This window comes from Mustela nivalis (assembly GCF_964662115.1).
Source record: "Mustela nivalis genome assembly, chromosome: 8".
NCBI classification, from domain to species: Eukaryota; Metazoa; Chordata; class Mammalia; order Carnivora; family Mustelidae; genus Mustela; species Mustela nivalis.
The window spans coordinates 7,099,192-7,124,360 of record NC_139027.1 but is presented as its reverse complement, the minus strand read 5'-3'; the positions used below and the strand labels follow the sequence as shown (position 1 = coordinate 7,124,360).

Here is a 25,169-nt window from a genome sequence, read left to right as displayed (position 1 = left end):
AGACTGGATCCCAGGGTGTCACACAGGCAGGATAAATAACCAGACCTGGCCTGTTGAAGCCTGTTTACTGAGGGCACTCATGGAGTAGCAGCACAAGACATCAGAATCTGAGAGAGGGATGGACTCTGCCCTTGGGCTGTGAGGCTTTTTAGCTGGATCGTTACTGGGACACAGACTCCTCCACTAGACTGATCAGAGGTTAGAATCCAACATCCGTATGGCATGGCTGGAGATTGACTCCAACTCAGCCCTACCATCTCAGCGTCCGTGGTTTGAAGAACACCTCCTATGTATGTCGTTATCAAGGGCTAGACTGAAAGTCCTCCCATTACCACTTCAGGCCACCTTAGGAATCTTCTAGAATTGACTGCTTCAAGCTCTTGGGTCTACCGTGTCTCCAGGGAGACACGTGGCAAGAGACCAACTTATAGGGAACTGGTCTTGGACAAATCCACCCTTACCTGTAAGGGGCACAATCCGCAGGGAGGGTCACAATAGGCTCGCACTCCAGCAGTGACATCCAGGTGCTAAAGCAAATACAGTATGCTCCAAGTTCTAACTGAAGTCCAGAAGGAGGGGCGCCTGGGTGGCTCAGTCGGTTAAGGGTCTGCCTTCAGCTCAGGTCATGATCCCAGTGTTGCAGGGAGCCTGCTTCTCCCTCCTCTGCTCCCCCTGCTTGCTCTCTCTCTCTCTCATTTTCTCTCTGTCAAATAAATTTTTAAAATCTTAAAAAAAAAAAAAAAAAGTCCAGGAGGTGTGCTCCCTATGGAAGGCTACAGGTACACAGAAAAAACATGTTCACTGAGTCATCAGGAAAGAAGGAGCTCTGTAGTGCACAGGGGGAAGGGACATGGATGGCAGAGGAACAGACAGGCAGACACTGAGGGGTGTAACAATAGGGGCAGTGGATCTCTTCCCAAAAACACAAATGTGGCATATATATAGGGAAAGAAACACAATTAAAAGAAAGTCTATGGTGAATACAAGTTTTTGATAGTAAGCATTAAATTGACACGACTCTAACTTTCCTGGAAGCTAAAGCATAAAGGAAACCCACCAGATTACGTAACTTTCACTGCCTGATATAAATAAGTCAAGCTTGTCAAGAGTGATATCTTCCATAAATGTTGTCTCCCATATACTTGGTTTTAAAATCTAAAGGAATTCAAAATTATAAGCAAAAGGGCTAGCATATGTCTGCTATAAAATCCTGAAAAGTCTTAGCAATCTATGTTAGATTGGGGGTAGCAATAAATAACATAAATCCATACAGAATTCAGCATAAAACCATATTACAGATAATTAGATACCTAACCACACCTTCTGTGAGATCATACATATATTACTTAGGGTTTAGGCTAATCCGTTATGTCAGAGGCCCCCAGATACAGGGACTTAATATAGAAATGTGTTTGTCTTTCACGGAACACTCTGACTGTGGGCAGTGGGCCAAGGCCGGCAGGTGTCTCTGCTCGGTGAGGTCATTTAGGGATCCAAGTTTCTTCCGCCCTGTTGCCTTGCTGTCCCTGTGCTGTCACCACTGTCCACATGGTAGAGACTGGCTCCAGAGCCACCTCCATATCTCTACCCGGGGAAAGACAGAGGGTCAGCAGAACACGCAACTGAGGTACTTAGACAAATAATTCAGAAATGGCATACAACACTTCCTCTGACCCTGTTGGCCAGACTTAATCGTACAGGCACAGTTAGCTGGAAGGGAGACCACGAAATGTGGTCTGTGATGGTTCATTATGTGCCAGGCTAAAATTCAGGGGCTCCTGTTGCCAAAAGGAAGAAGGGCAGTTAGCAATCTCACCCTAAACAGCTACGTTCAGGTCTTTGCAGAGATAAACCAACTGAATGTCCAAAATAATAACAGTCATAATAAAAAGCTCACCGGTTCCAGGGCTTTATATTTCTTTTAAAGCAAAAACTCTGGGGTGCCTGCGTGGCTCAGTCGGTTAAGCGTCTGCCTTCAGCACAGGTCATGATCCTGGGGTCCTGGGATCGGGCCCCACGTCGGGCTCCTGCCCAGCCCGGAGTCTTCTTCTCCCTCTGCCTCTGCCTGCTGCTCCCCCTGCTTCTTCTCAGTCTCTCTCTCTCTCTCTCTCCCAAATAAATAAATAAAATATTAGGAAAAAAAGAAAGGATAAAATCTGTTTGTTGCTAACTGTCCATTATCGGTAAGAGAGTCACAGAACAAAGCAGGAAGGCCTTCGATAAACCCTCCAGGCGACAGGCTCAGAAGTCTACTCCAGGAAGCCCGCTGCGAAGGTAGGTATCTACCACAGCAGGTGGTCAAGGTGACAAACCTCTGTCCTTCCATTCTAACGGCTGCCAAATCAGGGTTCGGTTTAAACCCAAGCGGGCCTCCTCGTGCCTCCTAACCCCCCCCCATCAGTTGTGCACCTGATGCCGCCCTCCACACCTGACCCAGTGGGCAGGGGTTCGCCCGTGTCCCCCCGCAAGTCCCTGGCACAGCTGGGACCGCGAGGGAGGACCAGGAGGGACGGAGCCCCGGCGCGCGGCCCCAGCCATCATTTTGTGGGCACACTCACAGCCCCGCGCCTCCATTCCCTGGAATCTGTTTGTTAAAAACAGAAAGCTCTTCTCCGTGAGCAGGACCAGGGAGTTTAAGGAGCGGCTCTGTGACTCATGGACACTCAGAGGGGCTGCCCAGAGGACACCAAAACAGGAGATGGCTAAGAAGGAGTGCATAGCTGCGGGCTGAGCTGGCATTTGAGGACACGCCAGGGACTTAGAGAAGGAATTCCTGTGCTCTCCCTCCCAGAGCACCTCTCCCAGAGCACATCATCCTCAGGGCCAGGGGCCGGCCCCTCCCGAGGACGTCTGCTGGGCAGCAGTGAGATGCCAGCTGTCAGGTGGACATGGACCCAAGACCGCAGCCAGGAGCCTTTGTAACCTGGTTAATGCTGGTCTTCTCCCCGGAGACTCCAAGGCCCGTAAGAGCAGGGACCAGGCTGTACCCCTAGGGCCTGGCACATAGTAAGTGCTCAGTGAATCCTCCTGACTCAGGCCTCACCTGGAGCCACAGTGCAAGGTTTATCATCTGCCACCGGCCAAGGGCTGAATTAGGTCTTTCCCCATAGGGGATCCTGGTTCACAGGAAGAACCTTGAGAGCTAGGTGTTATTACCTTCCCTGGGGCACACAGAGCCCCGCCTCTGCACGGTCCTCTGGTCTCAAGATGACACACTTCCAGGACCAACGAGCTAAAGCAGACCCTAAAGGCAGCTCAACCTCTTCATCATTGAAAGCACAAGGCACCGAGGGCTGGAATCTCCCGAGAGGGCAGAACAGGAAGGAGTTGGAGGTCCCTGGAGATGGGGGGGTGCCAGCTGCTGTTGCCAGTGCTTCCCACTCGCCCCCTGGACTGAGCCTTACACAGGCCCTGGGCGCTGTGGCCGCGCCATCCCACCTCACAGAAGAGGAGGTAGGCTGGGAGAGGTGATCACGTGCCCGCATCCCTCTGCGGCAGGATTCGAACCCAGGTCGGCCTGACGGCTACCCACCCCCACCCCGCAACTTCTGCCTGTTCCACACTTGAGTTTTGCTGTGGACCCACTTGTGTCCCCCAAAATTCACATGTCACCGCCCTCCCCCCAACATGACGGTATTAGAATCGGGGCCTCCAAGGAGGTGATTAAGGTAAATGAGGTCATGAGGCGGCGCCTGAGGGGACAGGACCTGCGCCCTCACAGCAAGAGGAGGGGAGGCCAGACCGGGTGAGAACACAGCAAGAAGGTGGCCGGCCACCCGCCAGCCGGGGGCCCTCACCAGAACTTGGCCACAACGGCCTCCTGAGCTCAGATCTGCATCTGCGAAAAAGCTCACCTGCATTGCTTAAGCCCCTCTGTCCATGTCTAGGGTATTTTTTACGGCCACCCAAGCGGAACAAAAAAAGATTTTTCAAACACCAAGGAACGCTTAAGGACTCCTTTCCCCACTGTTCTGTATTTTAGGGAGAAGACTGGTTTCATATCGCCCTGGGGCCATCATAGATTTTCTAGAGGAACTGAGAGTTGTCTTAGGGCCAGGACCTGCTGGCTTAATTTCCTTATAAAGAATTCGTGGTCAACCAAGACTCCCCAAGAAGCTTCCAGAATCCCCTAAAGCAATTCTTCCCAGTTGGAAGATCCCGTCTTATAAAGGCCTGGCCCTTGCCACCGCTCCGGAGTGGGCTGTTCTCCCTAGAGGGCATCTGCTCTGCCGGGGTTCCCTCATAGCCACATCCACCCCACGGGATCTGAGCCGGAGCACTGAGGAAGGAGTTGCCACCACCCCAATTTCCCGCAAAGGAAACTGGGGTTAGGGTGGGGGGGCCCTGACTCGCTGATGACGGCCGTCCTTGAACTCCGCCCCCAGCATTCCGACAGGAAAACCGCAGTCCCCGCGGCCCGCCTCAGCCGCCCTTTGCTAAATGTTCTCATTTAAGTACAATGCAAAGAAGTACATTTGAATAAATTTTGTTAAGTGAATCAATTTATGGGCAAACAATTACACGCAAGCTGACAACTAAATAATTAGAGCTCTTTGAATACTTTGCCAGCCGAGAGAAATAACACAAAAATGAGGAGGAGGAGGAGGAGGGAGAGGGGGGAGACAGGCATTTTCCCTCTCTCTTGTTGACCTCGGTCCTAGAGACTGCCACCCAACTCCATGGTCCAGGTGTCACTGATGGAGGCCATGGGCCAGGCGCCGGTCAGGGCTAAGTCCCAGGGATGGCTCGGGCAAGTCCCCTGGAGGGTACCTGACCCTTGTCACATCACCGCTAAGTTGTGCTCAGCAAAGCAGGCCCTGAGAGTGGAAGGCATGATGCCAGGCTCTGTCACCCTAAACATGTGACATGATTTCCGGGTCCTCTGATGCTCTGATCACACCCTTCTGGGGACATGCCAGGTTTGCTGATGAACCCCAAGTCTGAGGGTCTTGGGGATGCTTCATCACTCACAAAATGCCTCCCCAACGCTCATCCTATGTAGGCCTCACAATACCCTTGCGAGGAAGGTGCTGTGACGAGCTCCTTTCTACAGAAGAGAAAAATAAGCTTCAGAGAGGCTGACTAACTTGCCCAAGGTCAAGTAACCAGTAAGAGACCAAGCCATGCTTTGAACTCAGACTTCCCGGCTCCACATCCAGTGCTCTTTCCACTCTTCAAACTGCTCCCCGTGCCACAGCCGACATCCCATTTACACACACGTATGTCTAACTTGGCAGGGTCCATACAAGCTTGGGGCTGCACACAAATTTGCCCGCATTCTAAGAGTGTGAGCTAAGTGTGCCCTTTGAAGGAAACTATTTGCACCTGTTTCTGAGAGAAATCTGAAACCAGGGAAGTGATGCCTGAGAATGAGCCCTGTCAATCGCTGAACTCGGCCAATGTGGGTCAATGCCAAGGTCAAGGTTGCTTGCTTGTCCCCAGCAGGAAATAGGACAGGGAGCCCAAGTTCACGCTGGACAGGCTCCTCAGGCTCTCTCTAGACTGCCTGGCTGACACCCCCCTACACAGTCTCTGCCACATCCCCCCATATCCTAAAGCCTCCACCTCTCCATCAACAAAAATATAATTTAAACTATGTCTGATGATTCACAGCAAAGAAGAATGGTGCCCTGGCATCTTAGCAGGTACGGGTTCTGCCAGAGAAAATCCTGATGGCTTTCAACAGCATCACATGCTTCTTCAAAAGTGAAAAGTGATTCTAGCCTTCTCCATAGATGTCAAACCAGAAATGGAGTTTCAGATCTACATTTTGAAGTGCTTTGTAAAGCATTTCACCGGAAATAGAAATGCTTTTGCTTTTTACCAAAACTCACAAAATAGCTTGTTTCTGAGTTTTTTAAGTGATCCTATTTTTTTCATGGATGTGGTACAAAGGGGTAATATGTGAGATTTACAAGTAATTCTCTTACTGATGTTTTCCCCCCGACATCTAATTATTCCATTCAAACCCAAGTACATTGTCTTCTAAATTTCTATGTGGTTTAACAATAGAATTGCTTCATTAACTCTGATACATGCTTGGGAATCAAGCAAAAAAAAAAATTAAAGGAGAGCTAGAAAAACAAGCAATGATCGACAGGTGTATGCTTGAGTTCTAAATCCTTGTGGGTTCTAATGCCTGCTCCTCCCAAGCCGCCCCTGCCCTTCCTTACAGAGACACAGCTGTCCTATGACCCTTCTCTCCTGCTTTCTTCCTACAGTGAAGGAGGGCCACCACCCTCCTGAATAGTGAAGGACGGGAGCCAGAAGACCTTCCTCCTCCCGCCCCTACATCCGGTTCTGCAACCACGAGCAGCTCAGATTCCTACACAGGTGCATCACGCATAGAGAGCCCAAGAACCACAGAGATCCCAGGGGTGGGTCCCCCTTTGTTTGCATTGAAAAAACAGGAACCCAAAGAGGAGGCATGACTTGACCAAGGTGACATCAACCGAGAGGCCAAACCAGGTCTAGGATCCATGTTTCCCAGCTCGGTGCCCCCACCTCTACCTCCCCTGGGTGACGGATGGGTCCTCCCTTCCCTCCAAGTGGCACCTGCTTGACTTCCAGAAGCTGTCCCAGGGATGACCACCGCCTCCTGCCTGCCTCCCTCAATCCCCCTCATCAAACCACAGTCTCCACAGTAACATCTCTCTCCCAACTCCACCCCTCAGTGTCTTCCAAACAAGGTCCCAAAGCTTCCGCCTGGCATTGGAGGACATACTCACCCTCCCCTTCCCACTACTTCCGACAAAAACCCCGCAAGCCCATCTGCTCTCCACCTCTTGCAGTCTCATTCCCTTCCAACTCAACCCGCCCGCCAGCCTCTCCCCACCCTCCACACACTGCTAGAGCACAGTGCCAGGGACCCTCTCTCGGCACGCATGACCTTGAGCTACCTGGCAGAGCTCCCTCTGCGGGCCTGGGCGCTCTGGGGATAGGGGTGGGGCCGGAGAGCCACATCTGAACTCTTTTTTGTGTAACTTTCCTTTGGGGCTCAATGCTTAGCACACACCAGACGTTCAACAATCCAGTAACCCATAAAGGTAGAATGGGTGAGTGAGGCAGTAGTCCTTGTTGAGAATTCTCATTCTCGGCAGATTAACTAAACTCCCTCCAAATTGTCACGGTGGTCCTTGCCTAGACTGTGAAGGATTTTTTATGGAAGGAGTTTCCAAATAAAACCTACCTGCTAGAATGTTGAGTAAGGACAATACTTGTGCATTAACCGTAAGGAGGACCCAAGCCAAGGACCTTCTGCAGAGTCACCAAGGAGCCCCCCACACATGAGGTACAGACACCTCGAGCCCCCCCCAACATCTTCTACCAGGCAAAGACTGGAGTGGGGGAGGGGGCATTTACGGGACAAATGCCCAGCCCCCCCGGGGAGCACACAGGCGGGTGCAACTGGAACCCCCACCCGCAGAGAGCTCTGCCTGGGAGCCAAAAGCCAAAGTGCAGTCCAAGGGGAGCCAGCAAGACACGACAAGATAGAGGGAGCTCAGAGTGGGACCCAAAGGCTTTCCACTCTCCTGCTTGGCCATCATCAGCAATGCGCTGCCACGTGCGGCCACAAAGAGGCTCTTCCCACATGCAGATGGGCTCCAGTCCTGAGGAGGGGCACTTCCCCCTGGGAATTCTTTTCTTTGAGAGAAACCTCTTTCCCAGAATCACTTCCCAGGGCAGATGCAACCCACTTCCACTGGCCAAGATGGGGCCACATTTCACATTTAAACAATCCCAACAAGGGGAATAGAATCGTCGCCACAAAGAGTCAAGCTTCACTCCCTGGAGCGGGGGGGTGGGGGGGGTTCCCCCAGAGCATAGAGCCCCTCACATGGGAACAAAATAGGGGTTTTGTTGGCAAGGAAGAAAGGTGGGGGACAGTGGCCATATCAGTCACTAAGGCAGAACCTCAGCCTGACCTACTCAACCTTCAGAGTGGACTGCTGGTCCAACACGACCTCTCCTGTGGTGTGACCGAACATCTCACGAGAGGCAGCGTCAACGGCCTCAGAAAAATCTAGATTTTTCTGTTCCGTTCTGAGTCTTGTGAGTCATCCGAGCCTGTTTTCTCCTCTGAAAACTGGGGATTATACGGCTTTGCTCCACCACCGTAAAGATCGAATGGGCAACAGCTGTGTAGGCTCCGTGTAACCTTATCTCTAACCTTACTCTGTGCCAAGGGGCCTCCTTGTCTCCTCAGAACCATGTAAAATATGACTGGGAGACAGGATGCAGTTCGCCGGCTGGCACCAATGGAGGCTATTTTGGGAGGAGTGGTTACTAAGAAACCCGAGGCTCTGGTAACCTTGACAACCATAGGTAAGACAGGATAGTGGCGCATCGACTTTCTGTGTTCCATTCCTAGCTCCCCCCAACCCCGACAAAGCTTGTATCTGGTGATCTCTTTGTCAGACGAGGCGTCCTCCCAGGGCTGGGCAGAATCTGGTGCTGGTCTGCCCAAACTACCCCTAGACGGAATGGTCCAGATGAGCTCTTAAAGGACGCAGATGATGACCTCCTTCTGAAGTCACCCTGGAAGGAGCAGGGTGCCCTCCAAGGAGCTCGCTTTCTGCCTCCCTCTTTCTCGTGGTCCTTTGTGCCAGCCCAGCCCCACTCCAGCTGGCCAGCGTCCACAGACACGGAGTGCTGGAGTCGGGATTGTATATAGGACACCTGGTTAACGATCACAAACACATGGAGCAGCTCTCAGGTGCACGCAGGGCTCCCAAGGAGGTGCAACAATTATGCTCCCCTGGAAACCCAAAGGGTTTGAAGCAGGGTGTCTACTGGGTAGATGTAGAAATATAAGTAGATATAAATAGGTACAGATCTTTATAACCAGCGCGTAGGGTGCAAAGACCACCACTTGCTCCAGGCGCCCTTACACCCACAGCCCAGGTGTGGACCAGAACATGGCAGCATTGTCGCCCCGCCCTCCGCCCTCCCCACCCCCACCACGTCCCAGCACCACTCTCATGAATTGTGCCTACGTTTCCTTGCTGTGCTTCATAGTCTCGCTGTGTTTGCATCCCTGGAAAGGTATTTAGTTTTGCATGTTTTTGAACTTCACATAAAAGAAATGGTACCAACTCATTCTTCTACTCCCTCTTTTATTTAGCATTCCATTGTGTGAATACCCCAAAACCTCTCTCATCCCTTCTCCCGCCAGGGAGCCCTTTGGTTGTTTCCAATTTGATGCCAGCAGGAACAGCGTGGCTCTGAGCATCCTTGGTAAGATTTCCATTAGAATAGACTCCCAGGAGTTCAGGGCGGCCACAGCACCCCCCCATCCCCCCCACCCCCCCCACCCCCCCCACCCCCCCGCAGGCGCCTTCAGCTTTGCCAGGTCAGGCCACATTGTGTTTTTCAAGTAATGTGCCCATTTACATCAGCAGTAAACAGATTCATGAATTCTCTTCATATCTCATTAACAAACAAGAATTCTTCATTTTAATATTATCATATTTCTCCATCTTTACCTTTGTGACCATAATCCTTTGTACCTCATCTAAGAGCTTCTTCCTTAACTTTAGGTCGTAAAGATGAACATAATATTATCTTCTTAAAGTTTTATAATTTTGACGTTTGGAGCCTGGTCTTTAATTGGCCTGGGATTGATCTTCATAAATGGCATAAGGAAGGATCCTATTTTGTGTTTTTCTTTCTATGTGGTTATTCTTATCTCAGCAATATTAATGATAAGTACATTTCCCCCACTAGCTTATACCGCTTTGTTTTGTCATAAATCGAGTTTCTATGTATGCCTGGTCAATTTCTATCATTTTATTCCATTGGTTTGTTTTCACATCCCTGCCCCAGTGCCACACCATCACTGCAACTTTTCACTAATTACCATTATCTTTCAGGGCTAGTCCCCACCTTCTTCTTCTGGAGTCTTTTAATTAAACTTGGCAAATTGCTCTTCTCGCTACATTTTTGGGACCAACTTGTCAAATTCTACGTATAAAAACATTGGTGCTTAGAGTCCCATAGAACTGAATGTGTGCAATGGCTTAGAAAGAATTAACGCCTGTACGATTCTGGAAATTTTGTATCCATGAACCTGACATATTTTGCCATTTATTTTTTAATGTTTCTCTGTAAAAATTGTATCATTTTCTCAACCTTGGTATTACATACTTCTAAATTTATTTCCATGAACTTAATTTTATTTATGATATTGTAAGTGATATTTATAATATTTTAATTGGCTGTTTGAATATTAAAGTGCATTTGACTTTGTCCCTTCTTTCTCTACAAACTATATCTCTGGGTAACACACGAGTTGATAAGGACATGATTATTTTGGCATCAATAATCTAGCTTAGGGATGCCTGGGTGGCTCAGTCAGTTAAGCATCTGCCTTTGACTCAGGTCATGATCCTGGGGCCCTGGGGTCAAGTCCTGTCTTGGGCTCCTTGCTCAGCAGGAAGCCTGCTTCACCCTCTGCCTCTGCCTGCAGCTCCCCCTGCTTGTGCTCTCTCTCTGACAAGCAAATAAAATCTTTTAAAAAAAGATCTTTAATAGTCTAGCTTAAATGAAGAAGTTATAGAATTAGACTGTCACCCTGTTACAATGCCTGAGGGATTCATGGTTATCATTAATGATCGCTAACACTTGCTGACATTCCCAAAAGATAAAGAACCGGTTATTTCACTCCTCTTGGTTAAAGAACTTACAAACACCCTCTGAAGCAGACTCCCCTAAAAAAAAAAAAAAAAAAAAAAAAAAAAAACGCAATCTAAAATCGATCAAGTCTTTAGATAGAATCCAAAATGTACAGAAAGAACAGAGAACAGGACACATTAAATGACACCATGGACACATAATGGACACAGTCAACAATAAACAACCCAGTTTTTTTCAACAAATAAATTGCAGAGGAAAATAAAAATTTAAAAACATGGAGAGGAATCTACAGATTACAAGAGACACAAGAGATAGGCTAACGAGCCAGTTCATGATTCAAACGAAGTATATATATAAGAATTGGAGAAATATGAAGTCTGAATGCATATTAAGGATTCATTGTTAACATCTGTTTTTAGGTGTGAGCGTGGTATTACGATTCTGTTTTTAGAATGTATCTTTTTTTTTTTTTAATTTGACAGAGAGAGAGAGCAAAAGCAGGGGGAGTGGGAAAGGGAGACGCAGGAATGTCTCTATCTTTTAAAGATACATACTGAGATGCTTATGGGTAAAACTGTGTAATGTCTGGAATTTGCTTAAAAGATAATCCAGGATAGAGGAGGGGGGAGTGGGTGAAACAGGCGTGCCTTGTTTCACGTGCTAATAGATCATTTAAGTTGCTGATGTACACCTGGGACTTTATCCGACTATTAACTCCACTTCCATACACATTAGAAATTTCCCATAGTATAAAACCTTTTTTTTTAATTTTAGACTAAAAGGAAAGAATGTCATTCATTCATGGGTTAAGATGTTCTATATATTGATATATGTACCTCATCAATGCTTATTAAATATATTTTTCAAATTTTCTGTATCCAAACTGAATTTTTTATTTGTTTTCCCTCTGGATTAGTGAAAAATTGTATTTAAATTCTCCCAGTTTGATGGGATTTGTCAATTTCCTGTTATAGTTATTTTCTTAAATGAACTTTTGCTTTATATATTTCGAGGCTATATTACTAGGTAAATGCAAGTTTAGAATTCTTATAACTTTATGATGAATTGAGTGTTTTCATTATCATGCAGACCTACTTTTTAAAAAATATTTTATGTATTTGAGAGAGAGAGAGAGCATGAGCACGGGTGGGGAAGGGGGTGAGCAGAGGGGGCGGGACAAGCCAGACTCCCCACTCAGCAGGGAGCCCCACACAGGGCTGAGATCATGACCTGAGCAGAAGTCAGATGCTTATCAACTGAGCCACCCAGGTGCCCAAGTTTATAACTACATCTACTTTTAATTAATATTTGCCTTATATTTTTCTATACTTGACTTCTAACAATTCTGTATGCTTATGGTTTGTCTGTTTTGTTTGATATTTGCATTTGCTTTTTATTAGAGAGTCCATACATGTACAAGAATAGACAGAATCGTATAATATATCTCATACACTCATTATAGTCCCAGCAACGATAAATGTCTGCTCTCATGCTTCCTACACTGCCATCCGTTTATCTACACCTAACCACTCATCTACCTATTCTGAAGCAAATCCCAGCCCTTAGGTTTTAGATGTGTCTTATAAACAGCAGAAAGCCATCTTTGTTTTTCTGTCCAGTCTAAATTTTATCTTTTGAATGGAATGTTAGTCCATTTACATGTATTGTGATCTCTGATATATTTGGATTTCTTTCCTTACCATAGTCTGTCCATGCTTTTTTCTGCATTTTTTATTTTCCTTCTTCCTTGCCTTAGTTAAGGTGGTGTTTTATCCTTATCCCACTTAGTCCCTTTACCAGTTTGGAAATAGACGCTCTCTCTTCTTTCAGTAGGTAACCTACATGCATACTTAATAAATTTTATCTTCCTTCCCAACAAAGAAGAACTTTACAATTTTAAGTGCTAAGATTTCTGGTATGTTCATTCTATCTTACTTGTTTAATCTCCACAGATTAGCATTTTTTATTCTTGTTGATGTTTCAGCATAATCACAGTTTGTTAGATTAATCATATGTTTGTCAGCTTCTTCATCCTTCCATTAGGTTGGTCCTTCTGCCTTTAAAACTTCCTTCAGTGAGGTGGTATTTGGGACAAACTCTGCTGTCTTGACATATCTTCGTTACCCTTATTCTTGTAAAACAAATTTTCTGCAGGTAAAATTCTAGACTGTCAATTATACCTCCCAGGACATGGAACGTACATCACTTTCTGACTTCCATCGTTATTATTAAGAAGTGTGCTATATTGCCTTCTTACAAATAGTGCCAAAAGGCTTTGGAGGCAAATAGGCAGTACAGAAAAGGTGTCCACAGCCACAAACAAAGATGAAGGATGAGGGAGAGAACTTGTCTCATGTCCCTCACGTTCCACATTCCCACAGCCCAAGACACTGCAACTCTGAAAGCAACCCAAATATCCTCAGAGGAAGGCACCCAAATAATCCACTTGACCCCTGTGCCATCGTCACCTTTCCCCTGAGCTCATCATCAGCCATGAAGATGAAGAACAGCAGTGCCCTGACAGGTGGATAGATTTCAAGGCTAATAAAAAGCAGATCAGATTAGCTATAAAGCAGCTCTTCGATGCTCATGTGGCCTAGACCATACCCTCATGTGGCCCAATGGAGAGCAGAAGGTACTGGAATTGTCCCCTGGGCTGTAGCTCTGGATGTGGCCAACAAGGCTGGGGGGGATCATCTCAACAGAGCACAGCTGGTGAATTCTAAATAAACCATCTGTAAAAGGAAGAAAGGAGAAGAAAGAAAAGGAGAAGACATCTCTTCATATCAATTGTCATTCCTTTGAGAGTAATCTGACTCTTTTCTTACTACTTTCAGTGCTCCTGGCTTTGGCATTCTGCAGATTCAAGATGATGGGATACGAGCTGTCTTTACAACACCCCAGGAGGCCGACAAGATGGCGACTGTTCTGACACTTGATTTGAAAGCTAAGGCTCAGAGAGCCCAAGGCTTACCAGGGAGAGAAAGACCAGTTCTCAACTTCGTAGACTCAGAAGCTCCAACTTACTCATCACTCAACAGCTGATCCCCAAGTCCTTGTGAGGCTGATTGGGAAGATGAGAAAGCATTTCAGAGTGTGACTCTGCAGCTCAAAATAGAATGACAGGGATCAGGCCATCAATAGCAGCGATCACCCAATTTTTCTAATGGGCCGCCCAGCGATAAATGTGTACCCTCGGTAAATGTACGTATTTCTTTTATATAGATTTTTTTTCTTTTATAGATTTTATAAATGGTGACTATGATTAAAGTACCACATTATGTGCGCTCTAACAAGTGAACTGAAAATAGCATGTTAGAACAAGATGAAATATAAATATAAATGGGAGTTCTAATATTTGTCCCCACTCCTCAGTGAGTCATCTTGCGCACACCCACTTCGGAGGCTGTGAATGTGGCCCCCTGCAAACTGTGTCACAGCAAAGGATGGCACTGCACAAAAAGCCCAAGGGCAAGGGGGTTGGATGCTGTGGGCAAACCCAGAGCCAAGGAGGGAGACACACCAGTACTAAGGAGGTGGCTGCTTGGCCCCCCATCTCTTCCATGGGACAGGACTATGGGGAGGGAGCCCTAGGCCAAAGCTCCCTTCCTCCAACCAGACCTGTCTCCCTCACCCCTGCTGCTCTAGGCTTCTCTGTCAAGCTTCTCCTTTGGCCAGACACACATGGACCCCTCCCGTGTTAACACCCAGCCTGCAGTCAGGCTGTGCCCTTCCTTCTGGGCTAAGGACACATTCTCTGTTTTTAGGGACATCAGCAGTAGCTGATCTTCTCCATACTCAGTTTCCACCAACGTCTCCCCATCGTGGTAATTTTTCATGAGCAAATGCCCCTCCTTCTGTTTTGAAGGATCTGTTCAGCCATATGCATTATGAGATAAACTCCATAAGGAATGACGTCCAAGCCCTCGGTGGCATGGAGTTTGGTAAATCATCCTCGACAATGTCACAGGACCTCCATTCCAGGCAAGCAAACAACAAGAGCAAGCATCCTCCTGACTATCTCATCAGACACGAATATTTTCATTTACATCTGAGAAGATCAGGAATCAGGAAGGTCACGGTCTTGACTGACATCAGACCTAGTAAGTGACACAGCTGGGACTTGAATTTGGGTCCAGGTGGCTTCAGATCCCGAGTGTCATCTTTTTACCCTGCTGTCTTTTCCCTAGTACCAGGGGCAACCACGTGAAGACGGGTTGGTTAGCAGGGCTGGAGCTGCTAGTGCTGTCGCAGTCAATAATTATAAGTTGAAACAGTCCTGACTTCGATACCATATTTAATTTTTGTAAACACTTAACTTTTTTATTGTATATGAATAAAAATGCCCATTACACTAACCAGATACCTAGCATTAGAAAATAAGAAATTTTTAAAGCACTGAAACATCTATGGGTATATAATTATTCTCTGCCTACAGACTTTACATGTTTAAAATAGTCACAAAAAGGCAGGAATAATTAAGCTGGCATTATGACTCCATTATTAGATCACCATTGTGTTTTAATCACACAACTAGCAAACTTCCCTCCGGATTGAAGCTGAAATGCCTATCAAGATCAGTTGGATTTCAGGGTCAATCATGGGAAAATATAAACTGTAACTGGGGGGCTGGGTTAAACAAACCTGGATCCTGGCAGCGGACAGCCTCTGAAATTGGCATGCTGTCCCCAAGAGTCTACAAGGTAACAATGCGAGTTCCCTTTAATGCGATTGGAAGGGAAGTCCCACCCAGTGGCCTGATGCGTCCTCCCCTAAAATCAACCTGGAGAAATGACTGAGCGAGAGAAACACGGATCAGAGGAAGGAAGAAGAACGAGGAGATGAAAAAGAGCTGGAAAAACCAAAGACTGGCTTAAGCCGTGCCCGGTGCCTCCCGAGCAGGACTCACACGACCTGCTGAGAAAACTCGGCGGAGTTCCGTGCTTCCCATGGTAAATAGGAACATCCCCTCCCAGAGGTCTGGCAATGGCTCAGACAGGAGACACCCCCATCAGAATTCACTGAGAACTGGAAGTTTGATTTAAGGCAGTTGTTCCGATGGGGGAAAGCTTCATCAGGATTGGGTGGGGCCATGGCTGGACAGTCCGGTTTGATGGAAACAGAAAGGAAGGATTCTGAGCAATGAACTCAAAGAACCTTAAGGCGCAAAGGGTTTCTTGATGCTTTCCATTGAAAAGCTGATGTCTTTTTTTTTTAAAAGATTTTATTTATTTGACAGACAAAGATCACAAGTAGGCAGAGAGGCAGGCAGAGAGAGAGAAGAGGAAGCAGGCTCCCTGCGGAGCAGGTAGCCCAATGTGGGGCTCCATCCCAGGACCCTGGGATCATGACCTGAGCCAAAGGCAGAGGCTTTTACCCACTGAGCCACCCAGGTGCCCCAGAGAAGCTGATGAGTCTTTATGAAAACTTCTATAATAATAATCAGGCTGGGCTGAAGACTCCTGGAAAAATGAAGTCATGTTAATGAAGAGAGAAGAATCACACAGTTACATTAAGTTCAGAGTAAGACTGGCCTTGGATGGTGGAAGACAGTAGAGAGGGTGGGTAGGGCACTTGGGAGTTCTGGTCTGGGCGCCATCTTGAACCTTAGCACAGTCACTGTTGGAGCGTCAGGCCAGACCACTGCTGCTTGTGTCTGTGGAACAGTCAGGACACTAGGCACTGCATGATCCCTGCTGTGGGGAGGATTTGAGACCAACCAGGGAAGGCAGACCACTCATCCTCCCTCTTCACCCCCAACAACCCACAGCACAGGGACCTGGAGAGTCTGGCTCCTTCCAAGACACCGAGAACCAGAGAAACATCCCTTACCAGAGTAGTTTCAGGGAGGGAGACCACAACCAGGAGGGATTCTCTGGGATCTGGGCCTCAGACGCCCTGGGTTGTATGGAGAAGGGAATCTTCTTTTCCTTCTCCCTGACTGGGCCCATGCATCAGACAAAAGGCAGATTAATAAGAGGAAAAGCAACAGAAGTTTGCAAGCTTGGGCATCACACTTACCCAGAGACAAGTAACTCAAAGTGGGGATTAGAACTTGGGGTCTGTATGCCTAATTTAGGGGAAAGGGACAAGGAGAAAGAAATCTCCCCCTTTTTAGAGAAAGTGCATGACTTTGGGGAAAGATAAATGGGCCCTCAGGAGAAGAGACGAAGATACGACAGTTTGTGACAGTCTGTCTGGGCCTGGTGTCAACTCCGAGAGTTGACTGAAGATGCTCCTGGAAGGGGTTTCATGACAACTGACTTCTTTGGTGAAGACTCTTTTGGGAAGATTAGGGATTTCAGGAACCCAAATGCCTTCAGCTCAAAATAATTCTTATGTCAAAGTAGCAAATTTGGGGTGGCATGTCCTGATCCCTTCTGTTCCTTCCCCCTCCCCCATGAGACTCTGGGATCCATGCCAGCCTGACCTTTGTTTGACATCGTTATGGGGTCCTGAAGTAACCAGATTCCCAAAGAAGACACCTGCTCCAAAATAAAGACAGTCAAACATTATATACCTCCTGAAGCAGAATTATCTGGAAGAAGGGGATGAAAAATGTAAAAGGGCATAATAATAAATATACTTTAGATAAAGAAAGAATTGATCAAAATTACTTGCAATAATAAGAAAACATTCTATAAAAAGAAGAGGAAGGAGACAGCTCTCCGAAGTTTTCAAATGACCAATAAGCCCATGAAGGGATGCTCAGCGTCCTTACTCATCAGAAAAATGCAAATCAAAGCCACTATGAGGTAACACTTCACACTCATCAGGACGGCTATCAGAGTGGGGGTGTGGGTCCAGAAAGGAGCAAGTGCTGGCAAGGGTAGGGAGCAACTGGAACTCCTGTGCCTTGCTGGTGGAAATGTGAAATGCTACAGCGGCTCTGGACAAGACTATGGTGAATAAATGAAATGAAATATAGAATCATAGAATTGAATAAGTCATAGAACTACCAGTTTAATCCAGCAAGTGTGCTTTTGAGTTCACACCCAGAAGTATGGAAATCCAGGACCCCAAAAGATATTGGGACGCCCACGTTCATAGGAGCATTCTTCACAATATCCAAAGCAACCCAAGTGTCCGTTGACAGATGGCGGGATACACAAAATATGGAGTGTCACCAGACTTACAAAGGAAGGCAACTCTGGCACCTGCTACAACGTGGTGGCCGGCATGGAGGGGAAATGGGGAGTTACTGTTCCAGTTGGGATGATGGAACAGTTCTAGGAATAGATGGTGGTCATGACTGTGCAATAATGTCAGTGGCCTTAATGCCCTGAACTGTACACTTAAAAATGGTTATTACATAGGCGCCTGGGTGGCTCAGTTTGTTAAGTGTTTGACTCTTGATATCAGCTCTGGTCATGATCCCAGAGTCGTGAGATCGAGCCCCACATCGCGCTCCACGTTGGGCTCTGCGCTCAGCGTGGAGTCCGCTTGTGTGTTTGTCCCTCTCCCTCTGCTCCTCCCCCTGCTAGCTTGCTCTCGCTCTCTCTCAAAAAAAAAAAGAATTTTTTTTAATGGTTATAACGGCAAATTTTATGTTCTATGTATTTATATGTATGTTATGTCTATGGATAAACATGCTTCCATCTTTCTGTTTCCGCTGAGAACAAGACCTTACTCTGCCTGCAGTCCCTGCCTCCATAGGAAGATGCGTGTGTCCCGCGGAGGGTCTGCTGTAGACCCGGAGCTACGGGGGGAGGGGCCGTTGGCTTGAAAGGGGCCCGGGACAACTTTGGAAAGTGATGAAATGTTAAGTATCTCAGTGTGGTGATGGGTACAGGGGCGTCTAAATTCCCGGAAAGGCACTTTTTAGTTCATTATTTGCATATAAATTATAGCTCCATAAAGTTGTTTTTTTTTTTTACAGGGAATGGATGAAACAAAACTAACCCAGCCCGATGCTGTTAATCATTGAGGTTGGCAATCTATTCCATCTACTTTCATTTGTATTGAAAATTACCATAACAAAAAGTTTTAGAAAATCAAAAATCAAAATAGGCATCATCCAACTTCCCTGACTCCACCACCCCAGAGACACACCTCCATGGGACTGAAAGTAAAGGCAGTAACACTCCTGACATTGGCACTTTATTTACAAAATATGATTCATAAGTTTGACTCATTATTCTCCCGAGAATCCAGGACAGCCATAAATTATCGTGTCGCTCTCATGTGGGGACCACACCGGCGTGGCGGCCAGGCTGGGGTCTGAGCCCAGGGCAGGCAGGGGGTTCTGCCCATCCCAGGGCCACGACCTCCCACCCTGTGGGACTTGTGCCTCTCCCAGCTCCTTTCCAGGCTCTCCTGACAATGTGCCAAGAGCTTCCGGCAGGACAATTCTCACTCAGATTAGCCACGGGAGTTGGAGGTGACTGCCTGTGAGTTATGTCCTACTCAGCCCCCAGTAAGCCCGAAAGAAGAAGCTCATACAGGGGTGGGGAAGCTTCTCAGGCGGGATCAGAAACGCTCCCTGGCTGCTTGCAGAACACATCAACGTTCTCTGGGTTCTGATAATGACTTTATGCAGAAAGGGTCACAAATGTACACGAGGAATGCCATTTCCGGACATCCTAAGCCATAGGGTATGAGTGTGGAGGTGTCGCTGTTTAAGGAAGAAAACCAACAGCTCGCTGGCCCTGTCGGGCCCCCACGGCCTGCAGCGGCTGGGAGACGGAATGAGCCAACTCTGGTATCGTGCTTAAAACCATAGCTGCCACACGGTGAACCCCCCGTATTTTAATTACTATTACCATTTCAAATACCTTCACGGAATATATTAAAAGTGTTTAAATTTCTCATTTCAAATAGAACTTTCTGGCAGCTCTCTTATCTTGGTTCCAGAACTTGCTCATCCAGAGGGCGGAGGAGAATGATCCTAAGCCAAAGGCCGTGGAGGTCCCCAAAAGCTATCAGGAAGTTGCTGTTAAATCTTTAATCTCCACATTCCTCCGAGAGCGAGATCTATTGCTTTGCTGTTGGCTGCGTGACAGGTGAGGCAGGTGAGCACGGCCCTTGAAGCCTCCGCTGGTGCCCGTGAAGGGGTGAGCTGCCCCCAGGCACAGCGTCGCGTCTGATACACTGTGCGTCACGGGGGCGATGGTGGTTGGCCCATATCAAGGGATCAGAGCGCACTCAGTGCGGCACAGGTGCACACACGCTCACAGACACAGCAGGAGGTCCCTGACTGAGAACCAGACAGACAGAGCCAGCCTGGTCCCCCATCCAGAGTGCGGCTCCCATGGGCACTGCACACCAGGGCATAGAGACCATCCAGCACCAAATGGAGGGGCTGCCAGGGGGCCCAGGTGCGGGCCATGGAAGGCTTTCTCATCCCTGGCGGCCCCTGTAGGAATGCAACAAGGCCCCTCGACGTGGGGCTTCCCTGGCCCACTCAGCGTATCTCCAGTCTTGGGTGACTGCCCGGGACCAGCTCAGAGCGTCCTGCCATAGCGTCTGGCTTGTCCCCTAACCACCAGACCTCTCACCTCCCATAGGTCTCGACGCCAGCCTGCACCTCCTCCCCGCAAAGAAAACCTTGCTCTTCGCCAGCAGCTCTTAGTGGCCCTTAAAGCCCAGAGCAACGGCAGTATTGGCTCCTCTTTCTTCCGGGACAGAGAGCACTTCATCTCCTAGGTTATAAAGCAGGGGGTAATTACGTCCCATCCTTCTAGCACAGCAAAGAAAAGATTTTAAGCTGCATATTAAAACAGGCCGGACGTTTACAGGCTGCCATTATTTCAATTCATCCTCCCTTCCAGGTGCCTACCATGGGCCTGCTCCAGGCCCTGAGGCCCTCCTAAGTGTCCCCACCCTTTGGTGGCCCCTGCCAGGTGCTAAGGAGAGCGCCCTCTGGTGAGGGAATGAGGGAACAGGGAGGGTGGCCGCAAGCTGTAGGAAAAGGGGTCCCAGCTGGGGGTCAGGGTCAGGACGCTGCCATGCCCTCGGGCCCTCCTCTGAGGGGTGCGCAGAGAAGGGACTGGAGAAGGAACAGAGAGTTCCATCAGCAAGATGGCAGGAGAGAGGACGTCAAGGTGCTGTGGAACTCGCTTCAGGACCACTTCTGGGAAGACCCGTTGGCGGGGCTGGCCTGGAGGACTTGGAAAGAGGTAGGACCCAAGGGCTGCGGCCGTCCCAGGGAAACACAGGCTTCTCGTCAACTGAGGGGTCGGCCGGTGCTCTGTCTTGGCTTTGAGTTCCAGCACTGGCGCCTGAGCCTTGGCTGGACCCGGGGGGCCTGACCAGGAGCGAGAGAGGGCGGTGTGCCCTCCCAGCCAGCAGTGAGCTGCTGTCTGAGCAAAACGGACAGCAGAAGTAGGGTCTGTGCATCAGGGCACAGAGCAGCTGACACCTGTGTCCGCTGGCCGAACCCTCCCGTCTGCAGCCTCCCTCTAGCCCTGCGTCCTCGGGGCTCAGCCTAGGACATTCCAGGAGTCTGCAGACGGGACCCACTTTCTGGCAGTCTGAGCTGGACGCACACCCACCTCAAAACCAGACTTCTCTTTCAGTCCCCCTCTCAGAGGTCTGGCCTGAGTCCCCGGCGGCCAAGCCTGGATAGAAATAAGATTTCATGTGCTTGCTTCCTCGCATCTCTCCCCTGCCTCATTCCAAAAAAGATCTGAGATAACGTTCCAGCATCCAAAAAAAGTGAAGAGTGGATAGATGTAAAAATCAGGACATTGGAAGACGGTTTGGCAGTTTCTTACCAACTAAACACATTATTTTTATTATTATTGTTACTTATTATTATTATCATTATCATTATTATTGTTATTTTATCAATATGAGGCTTGAACTCATAACCCTGAGTCACACGCGCCCCCATCGGAGCCAGCCCAGTGCCCCCTGACATAGTCTTACCATGTGACCCAAGTGCATTCCTTGGTATTTACCCAAATGAGTTGAAAACATGTCCACACAAAACCCTGCACACAGATATTTACAGCAGTTTTATTCCTAATCGCCCAGGGCTGGAGGCAGCCAAAATGTCCTCTCTCGAAATGAATGAACTGCAGTACGTTCAGACAAGGGGATAGTATTCAGCACAAAAAGCAAATAAGCGATCAAGTCATTAACAGCTGTGCTGGAAACTTAAATGCATGTTACTTAAAGAAGCCAATCTGAGCAGATAACGCATTACGTGATTCCCACCATGTGACGATCTGGAAAAGGCAAAACAATGGAGACAGCATAAAGATCAGTGATGGCCAGGGATTAGGGGGAGGAAGGGGTGAACAGGCAGAGAGCATGAAGGATTTTTGGCAGTAAAAATTATTCTGTATGATGCTCTAATGTCAGAGACGTGCTATTATACATTTGTTCAGACCCACAGATGTACACCGCCGAGAGTTAACTGTAAACGATGGACATTGGGGGGGACGCCTAGGTGGCTCAGTGGGTGGTCTCAGGGTCCTGGGATTGAGCCCCCAATCAGGGTCTCTGCTTGGCAGGGAGCCTGCTTCCCCCTCTCTCTCTGCCTGCCTCTCTGCCTACTTGTGATCTCTGTCAAATAAATAAATAATATCTTAAAAAAAAAACAAATTATGGACATTGGATGAGGACGGTATGTCAACACAGATTCCTCGATTGTTTCAAATGTCCCCTCTGGTTGGGGGGGTGTTGATAAGGGGGAGGGAGTGCACGTGTGGGTGTGGGGCTGTGTCTGAAAAATCTCTGTACCATCCCCTCAACTTTGCTATGAGCTTAGAACTGTTCTAATGTTGAAAATCTATTTTTCTTTGAAAACGGAGCAAAGAAAAACACAGGTAAAATAGAAAGATAATGCCTGAGGGAAAGCTATTGGGCATGTACTCGGTTATGAAATCAGGACAGAGATTCCTAGGACCAAAAATAGAGAAACATCAGCTAATACGTCAACAGCAGGTAAAATAAACCAACTGCTCCTATATGCAACTGCATCCACAGACCTCAAAGATATGGAAGGTTTGAACGGAAAAGCAAGTTGCAAACACGGTCAACGAATTACACGTAAAATTTCTAGACACACTCCATGATATTGCACATTGCTCAAGGAAGCAGACCCTACAAATCAGGAAATCGTGCCATGGCGGCCTCTCAAACTCACGACAGCGGCTTCCTCCAAGGAGAGATGAAGTAGAAAAGTCTTCAGTTTCATCTGCCTTGTTTTATTTCTGTAAAACAAGCAAACCAAAAGGTCTGAAGTAAACACAAAAACTTGTTAATATCTGTTCATTTGGGGTATCAGGAACATGAGAGTTACATTCTCCTTTGTCCTTGTCTGTCTTGTAAAGCGTATACAATAACTATTTCTAACTTCACAAATCACCGCAGTAAAAAAACATACTACATCCCGAACCGGAAAACCAAGCCAGCCACTCAGATGGGGCACTCCGAAACAAGGACCTCCATGACCACAGGCTTCCCAGTCTCAACAGCAAGTTGGACAAACCAAAGGCGTAACCACAAAAACAAAGGAACGAGTGAGAAAGACCTGAGTCTTGACCCCACCTAAGACCATTTCATGTTATTTTGAGCAACACTCAAGAGAGCCAGAGGGGCAGCCGTCATCCCTCCGCCTTGCACGTGGGACCGGATCTGTAAGAACGAGGTCCTGCAGGGCCGGGCGGACTGCACCCCCTCGGTGCTCACCCCATACCCAGGCTCGGTGGCTACGGTCTGTGATCACAAGGGAAGAGAAGAGCAACAGTGACATTGCACTTCACCCCGCTTTGCCTGAAGAAAGACCTTGTCCCCATCAAGTTGTTCTTGATTCCACAACATTGCCAGGGCCGCCCTGGGGTGGGCACAATGCCAGGAAACTACCTGTCTCACCTCTGGGCTCCAGCATTGCCAGGCAAGCCCACGCCTGCGGGTTTCACAGAGGCTGCCTCAAAGCTCAAAGCATCCTTCCACACATTCCACCCGGCTGACTCTTCCTCGCATTGATGAGACCCAGCTCAGGTGTTGCCTCCTCCAGGAAGTCTCTGCAGATTGCTCGGTGCTGGGTTAGGTGCCCCTCACGCTGGTTTCTCTTCGGTTTGTTGCCTTTCCTCCAAGGAATCTGTGTACTAGGTTTTGTCCTGCACTCAACCACGGGACCTCAGAGGAAGAGACCAGACCTTGTGCATCTCCTGAGCCTGGCCCACAGCAGTCCCTGGGTCCTTACCCATGGCAGGTAATTACACAAAGACACACCTGAGACCAGCTTCTGCCTCCCAGACCCGCTCCCCATCCATCTGTGGAAAGACAGGTATGAAGAGAACAGATTGCCTACATCAGGTAAGCAAATGCTCTCCCTGAGCCATGCAAGGGGCTGGGAGGCGGTGCCCAACGGGGAAATGGCAGCCTTGGAGGTCACGTGGCCATCCGTATTTTCCGTGCATCCCTCAAAGCTGCTGGAAGTGAGCTCTGGGTCAAATCGGACGCCCCCGCATGGGAGGATCCTCAGGGAGAGGGAAGGAAGGCATCGCCAGTCTTGGCGACAGCAGTGACCCCACAACAAAGGCTGAAGTGACATTGGATCTTAAAGGTGGCAAAGTCCAAGTCACAGCTCGTTTCCCCAGTTGGGACTCCACTCTTCCGATCCCCCTCAGGTTAACTTGGAATTCCAGGAGATGACCCAGGCAAAGCCCTTACCGTGTACTATTCGTGTACTAAATGCCGGTCGCGGACTACCTGGAAATTCGGAGGGAAGGAGGGTAGTTTTTACCCATCTCCTGCGTCCCTCTAAGGAGGAAACTGGCTGACAAGCCCATGCAGACATTCTAGAACGCTGTGTTCTTGTATAATTTGGTCTTGCTTTCTAGAACACTTAGCCCGGTTGAGAACACGCTGTTGCTAGGATACAACCAATGAGTAAACACGCTGACTTTCTATTATGGGTTCAAAGAATCCCAGCCTCTGCTTGAAACCAGCTCCGCTAAGGGCACTCGTGATCTCCTAATTGCTCTAATGGACACTTTCGAGTCCCTGCCTTGCCAGACCTGTTGCCTCCAGATTCGGGAGTTGATGTCTTGGGCCTCCAGAATATTCCTTGTGCCCCTTTCCTCCATCCATGAGCCTCTCCTGCAGCCCACCCCTTACATAGGGCAGAGCCCCAGGCTCCCTGACCAGGGCCTGCATAAGATGAGACAGGGAGGGACCCAGACAGCAACAGTCAGGGAGGCCTTTCTTCTCACGACCTACAAGTGCCGAGTGGGGGCCCAGAGGGAGGCCCTCCTGCAGCCACTGCATCCGGGCCCCTGGCTCGCTCTTCCCTCAGATGCTGGGTCCCCGGGCACGCTGGCCCAGACTGTCCCATCAGCCCTACTGGGGCTTGCCCTAGGGTTCTTCCCTAGCCTCCGGCCCATGCATCCAACTTCTTCTGGACGTTTCCACCTGGATGCCCTCAGCTGCTCTGAAGCGACCTCCCTCCCCTGCACCTCCCAGTCACACCAGGTAGAGAAGCAGAAGTTGTCCTCGCACACCCCTCTATCACCTGGGTCGGGGGACTCTTACCTCTTCATGTGTTTCCCCGAACCACTGCTTCCCGCCACCCCCACCAT

The 25,169-nt window shown here is 48.5% G+C and overlaps 1 long non-coding RNA gene across 1 annotated transcript; it reads right to left on the bottom strand.

The window, feature by feature from the left end:
* Positions 1–470: 470 nt before the first annotated feature.
* Positions 471–24,368, bottom strand: LOC309870990. Its single transcript, XR_014314925.1, has 4 exons — positions 24,262–24,368; positions 23,458–23,724; positions 1,898–2,108; positions 471–703 (listed from the first exon to the last, which is right to left on the bottom strand). It is a non-coding gene; the product is annotated as an uncharacterized lncRNA (long non-coding RNA).
* Positions 24,369–25,169: the final 801 nt, after the last annotated feature.